At 49.6% G+C, this 5,880-nt stretch overlaps 1 long non-coding RNA gene across 1 annotated transcript; it reads right to left on the reverse strand.

Annotated features, from left to right (window-relative positions):
* Nucleotides 1-571: 571 nt before the first annotated feature.
* Nucleotides 572-3,664, reverse strand: LOC121661609. The gene is made up of 2 exons (XR_006015049.1): nt 1,721-3,664; nt 572-1,281 (listed from the first exon to the last, which is right to left on the reverse strand). It is a non-coding gene; the product is annotated as an uncharacterized LOC121661609 (long non-coding RNA).
* Nucleotides 3,665-5,880: the final 2,216 nt, after the last annotated feature.

The raw sequence follows: 5,880 nt of genomic DNA on the forward strand, positions 1-5,880 counted from the left end.
GCGGGAACACCGCGGGCACGGGGAGCACCGGGAGCGGCGGGAGCAGCGCTGCTCCGGGCGCGCAGTGCGCAGGCGCGGGGCCAGAAGCGACCAAGGGCAGGCGGAGGCGCGGCGGTGACGTCACAGGGGCTGTGAGGGGGGCCTCGGTCCGGGCAGAGGAGCCGCGGGAGCCGGGAGCGCTTTTGGGGTCGGGACTTGGGCCGGGGGGGTCCCGGGGGCCACGCGGTGTCTTTGGTGGCCTTTAGGAGGGTCAAAGGAAAGAGTCTCCGGTTGTGGGTGAAAAATCTCCGTTGAGGGACACCCCGTGGAAGAGGCTGGCGCTGTGCTCGTGCCGGGTGAGTGTTCCAGGCTGGATCTGGTTGAGGGATGTGGGAGAGGTGGCCGCGATCCTGTCCGTGTCCTGGAGCTGGAGGTCCGGCCGCGGAGGTGTGAAAAACACTTACGGAGTTCTATTGGACTCAAGCTCCTGCCTTTCCGTGGCCATTCCTCTGTCATCAGAGGCCCTCCACAGACCCAGCAGTTGGTTACATTCGGCTCCTTACCTATCCTTTCCCCTAATTCCACAAACAGATTTTTTTTCTCAATTTTGAGATTTCATTTTTTTAATTGTTGTTTGAGTTTCAACTACATGTCTTGAACTGGGGTCGATACAGAGTTAGATTGTTGTGCTGGCTTTGCCTCTTTATTTACTAGTTGTTCTTTTACTAAGCTTGAGACTTTATTCCCAACAATAGATGCGAAACAAACCCACCTCTCCCCTTTTGGACGTTTACTTCCCAACCTGCCCCCACTCATTCCTAGGTTTTCTACAGTCCAGTGCTTTTTCCCATTTTGCATACAGTTTTCTACTTTGGATGGGTTGTAACAGAGACTGTTGACATGGGTACGTGCAATGAAAAAGGAACCTGGGTGTTTTCCATGTACAGCTTTCGGTAACACCCATGGCGTGGCTGTGTCGGTATCCCCAGAGGGCAGAGACAAAAGAGGAGTGACAGATAAAGGAATAACAGAGGTCCCATATGGCCGATACCACCACCCCCCGTGCCTATGGGGCTGCTGCCCACAGCAGGGGTATGTGATCTTCTTGGTGGCAGCTACAGTGGTCATCGGGCCTTGCCCTCTATTTCCTCGTCACTTCCTTTTCGCTGATTTCCAGGCAAATTGCTTTTGACACTTCTTAATTGTAGCTTCCCACTGTTCCTCAGGTATCTCCCATTCAACAGGCACTAGTAATTCCCATCCACAAAGCAGGGTTACTGTTTCAGCTGTTCTTTGCTCTGCCTGGATTGGAGAATAGATTTGGCGTTCTACACTTCGTGCAGTGAGAGTGTCGTTTCTGTGAACTACAATAGCAATATTTTATCAGTCTAGACATTTACATTTAACCCAGCTAGCATGTCCAGTAATGGGATGAATTAGACAGGGTATGTGGTATGGCACTGTTGGAGGTAGCAATTCCTCCTCCTTTTTGAATAAATCACAGGCTAAGGGCAGAATATGAGAACCCTCAGCCCAAAATAGTCCTGATCCTCCTGTTTGGAGTGGAAGGATTCTTCCCCAAGGAGGGTATCGGACGTGTCTCAGGACTTGTCCAGGCAACACTTGAAACCACTGCTATAAGCTTGGCCTTATTTCCTAGTCAGGTGTGATTCTTGGTGTATCTCTTGAATCATTTGGGTTTTCCCAGCGCATTAACCCCCAGTTCCCTCTTAAGAGTTACCTTGGTATCCCCAGGCTTAGATGTTCTAGTCCACTCCTTAGGTTCCTGCACGGGTCCTTTGATTCTGCTGCCGTGGATCCACCCTCGCTCCTTGGCCTGGATCGCTGCCTCAGTTGTCAGTAGCACCTGAAAAGGACCTTTCCCTTGTGCAGCTAAAGATTGATCCTTCCATGTTTTTACTAACACCCACTCCCCTGGATGGATGTTACGGATTTTAAAGTCTAAAGGAGTGGTTTGAGGGATTATCCCTTTGAACTGCAAATCTTCAAGGGTCCTTGCAATTGTGTTGACATATTCTTTAACACTCATTCCCCTAATTCATAGGTAGCAGTTTCATGTTGGGTGTTCAAAAAGGGTAACCCAAACTATAGGAAAAGGGTTCAGGAAGGATGTCTGGACTTCAGGCAGCTCTCTTGAAAGCTGTTTATTGCATAGGAAAAGTCACAAAAGCATTTCAGGGAGTGGGTATCCAGAGCCAGCCCCACAGCTGTCAGCCACAGCTTGTAGGCATAACTGAAGCCGCTTTCTGTTCAAGAGAGCATTGTACACCTTTCTTTGCTGAGTATCCCAAGACATAACAACCAACAAGCACCATACACAACACCTTTACATTTGCCTATAGCCTATCTTAGGTACTACCACCACCATACTGTACATATCCTATAGAACCCTAGAGTCACCACCATCCAATCACAAGAGCAAGCAAGCTACAATTCAAGCTCACAATGGAACACTCTCAGACCTCTCTTCTTCCTGCCACATCAACATTCCTTGTCTGCCTGCCATAGCTCTCTTCCTGGCAAAAACATGTTTTCTATTTACTTCTGCTCTTCCTGGGACCCACCCACCCGGTGAAAAACATGTCCTTGTTTGCAGTCACGTACCTCTGTCCTAAGCACAAAAATCTCCTTCCAGCTCATCTCCAACCTTTGTCCTCTCACCCATTCAGTGATCAATGTTTCAGCAAACATCTTCCACTCTACATCAAAACCTGCTTCCATTTCTGTCCCATCCTCAGGCTCCACACTCAGAGATCTCTTGGCCGAGCCCACATATCTGCAAAACTTTCTTACCAAACTTTCATCTTCAACACCAACCATCATTTCATAAGGTGACACTCTCACGTCTGACCTGGTTGTGTCTGAACTCTCAATAAAGCCAGAGGTTGGCATTTTACCCATGACATTTGAGTTTCAATTATTAATTCAGTTGTTAAGGTTCTCTTTAAAGTTTGTTTCATCCTTTCTACCCGTCCTGAACTCTCTGGGTGCCATGGGCTATGTAGTTCTCATTTTATTCTTAAGGCTTGAGTTAGTTGCTGTAAAACTTTTTATGTAAAGTGTGTCTATCTTAGTAATCATTCCATACCTGGGAATAATTTGTTCTAAGAGGGTTTTACATTCTACATTGGCTGTGGCTCTGACACTGGGAACAGCTTCCACCCAATGGGGAAGATGGTCTGTTATTACTAACAAGAATTTCCACCTCTGCACGTGGGGGACTTCAGTAAAGTCCACGTGGATACTTTGAAATGGTCGGAGAGCCAACTCACGACCTCCTGAAGTTGTTTTTCTCATCACCTTCTTATTTACTTTTTGGCAAACCATACATCTTTCAGTTATTTGTTTAGCCAACCCATAGATTCCAATGCACCCATAATTCCTTAGAAAGTGATCACACAAAGCCTTAGTACCCCAATGAGTTTTTGATGCATGTTTTCTAATATTTTTCTGGTGAGTGACTTACGAAGTAACTGCCTTCCGTCAGGAAGTTTCCATTTTCCACATTCGTTTGGCCTTCCCCCCCTTCTTCCTTCATTCTTTTTCCTCTGTTTCACTGAATTTTGGAGTCTCCAATTTTTCGCTCTTCGAGGCCAAAATTAACACAACCCTTTTTATCCCATTCTCTGCAGCATCCTCAGCCCCCCCGATCTGCCAAACTCCCTCCTCCCATCTCTGAGGCCATCCCCCCGCTGTCCCCCCCCCATGTACCACAGCTCTCTCTTCAGGCAATTCCAATGCCTCTAAAACCTCCAAAACAAGTCTCCCATGCATCAGCCCCTCTCCCTCTGAACCAAGCAATCCCCTTTCTTCCCAGATTTTCCCAAAGGCATGCACCCCTCCAAAAGCGTACCTTGAATCAGTAGATGTATTTCCCTTCTTGTGTGCTAAATCTTCCAGTGTGCATAGTCCCCCCATCAACTAAAGCCTACCCTGACATTCTTTTTCCTTGGACACATCTGGAAGAACCGTCTCCAGATATTATTTCCTTCTGCAAGGGCTCGTTCCTCGAGATGGAACTTCGGCGTTTTGCTTCTCCTTTCAGAGGAGCAGCAGAAGCGGTCGTTGCCAGGGCAACGGTGCAGGCGCGGGAGGGAGGGGGGGTAGGAGGTGGGAATCCTCTCGGAGGCCGATTCCTCCACGAGCGGGGGAGCAAAGGCGGAGGCTGCTGCCGGCACCGCCAAGGGCACCAGCTCTTGGGGCCGGTACCAGAGGCTGGCGTGGAGCCTCTGCACGGGTCCGCAGCAGCCACGGCGACAGGAGGCCGAGCCGCCGGCGGGCCCAGCGCGGCCCGCGGGGCCGAAGCCGGGTTCAATGGAGCCGCGGCAGAGAACGCAGCGGGGGCAGGGGCTGCTGGAACGGCCCCGGACAGCGGGAGCGGGGCCGGAGCCGGGGCGGGGCCGGGGCGGGCCCCAAAAGCGGCGGGCTGGGCTGGTGTGGAGCGGAGAGCCGGGCTAGGGCCGGGCACAGGGACACCGAAAGCGGCTTTTCCTGATGCTTCCAGGTCCAGTCTTAAGTGCACCATCCAGTTGAGCTGTGTTGGTTTGTTACTGATCAATGGAGTGCTTGTCCTGCCCGCAGGCTCTGGGCTTTTCACTGCCCTGTGGCCTTGGCTCGTGTTTTGGAAGTGTTTGCTGAGACGCAGAGTGTTGGTGTTGGGAAGCAGCAGCTCAGTGACTTGGGGCTGCTGCTGCTTTAGGAGTTTCATCTTTGTGCCTTTTTTTTGTCAGTTCGGTGTGCCCCAGTGAGACAAGGGCTGCAGTGGGTGTTCTGCAGAGCTCCAGCACAATATTGCCACACAGCAAAAGCAGAGAAATAATAACAGCCACAACTGGGCACTGTTCTCACTGGATGCTCAGTAAAAAAGAGACTCCTTGAAATAAAGGGCTCAAAGGAAAGTGTTTCCCTTTGGATGTGTTTCCTTTTGGATGTGTGAAATGCAGGATTGCCGAGTGACAGTCTGCAGAAATTCAGTCATTCTTTGTTTGTGGGAACTGCCCTGGAGAAGGAAGTGAGTGCAAAAGCCCCACAAGCCCTACAAAAACAGATCCAGACAGGCTGCAGAGCAGGGATATCTGGATGCAGAGTGGGAATTCTTTGTTCTTCTGGTGCATTGAAGCAGTTGCCATTAGGATTTTATTTGGTGATGCAGTCTCCTGAATTTCTTCTTGTCAGAGTGCCCTTTGTGGGGAGGGGGCATCACTTGTGGAAGAATTCTCAAGTATCTTGGTTTAGGTAAAATACAGTAACTAAAGTATTTTTTATAATTTTATGGAAAAAGTAGTGCGTAGACTTCCTTTGGAATAAACTGTACTTCTTTAAATGTTTGCAAATCCCTGTGTTGTGTGTGTGTGTGTCTGTGAGCACTCCTGTGTTTTACAGAACACACTGCAGACTGTAAATAAAACTACCAGAAAGCTGTTTAAGTCTTGTGGACTGAATGTACCATTTAATGGGAAAGTGAATAAATTATTAAGCAGCAGTTGCTAAGTGGATGCTTCCTGCAAATATCTGAAATCTTTGTGGTGTTTGTGTGCAGGTTTCAGCTGGAGTTGCCCTGGCATTGCCTCCCAGAGGGGCAGGATTGCTCCCCGGGAAGTTCTCCAGCCAGAATTCCCTCTGGATCCGGATTATTTTTTAAAAAAAGTTTAGTTTGTCTTGGCTTTTTCTTTTTTTTCCCTGCCCTTTCTGGTTTGTCTCTCCATGTTCTTATTTTACAGAGGAACCCCTCCCCAGCCTGGCCAGAGCCGCAGCCTCCTTCATGTGCCGCTGCCTCACTCGCTGCTGCCGTGCTGGCTCAGGAATGTGCTCAAAGCCCGGCTAAGCAGGAATTGTTCCGGGCCTGCTCTGTTTAATCGCTGCCGCCGCGAGCAAAGCTGC

Source organism: Corvus kubaryi, unplaced genomic scaffold (assembly GCF_017639235.1).
Source record: "Corvus kubaryi isolate FWS band 111438036 unplaced genomic scaffold, C.kubaryi_AGA036_p1.0 37182, whole genome shotgun sequence".
NCBI lineage: Eukaryota > Metazoa > Chordata > Aves > Passeriformes > Corvidae > Corvus > Corvus kubaryi.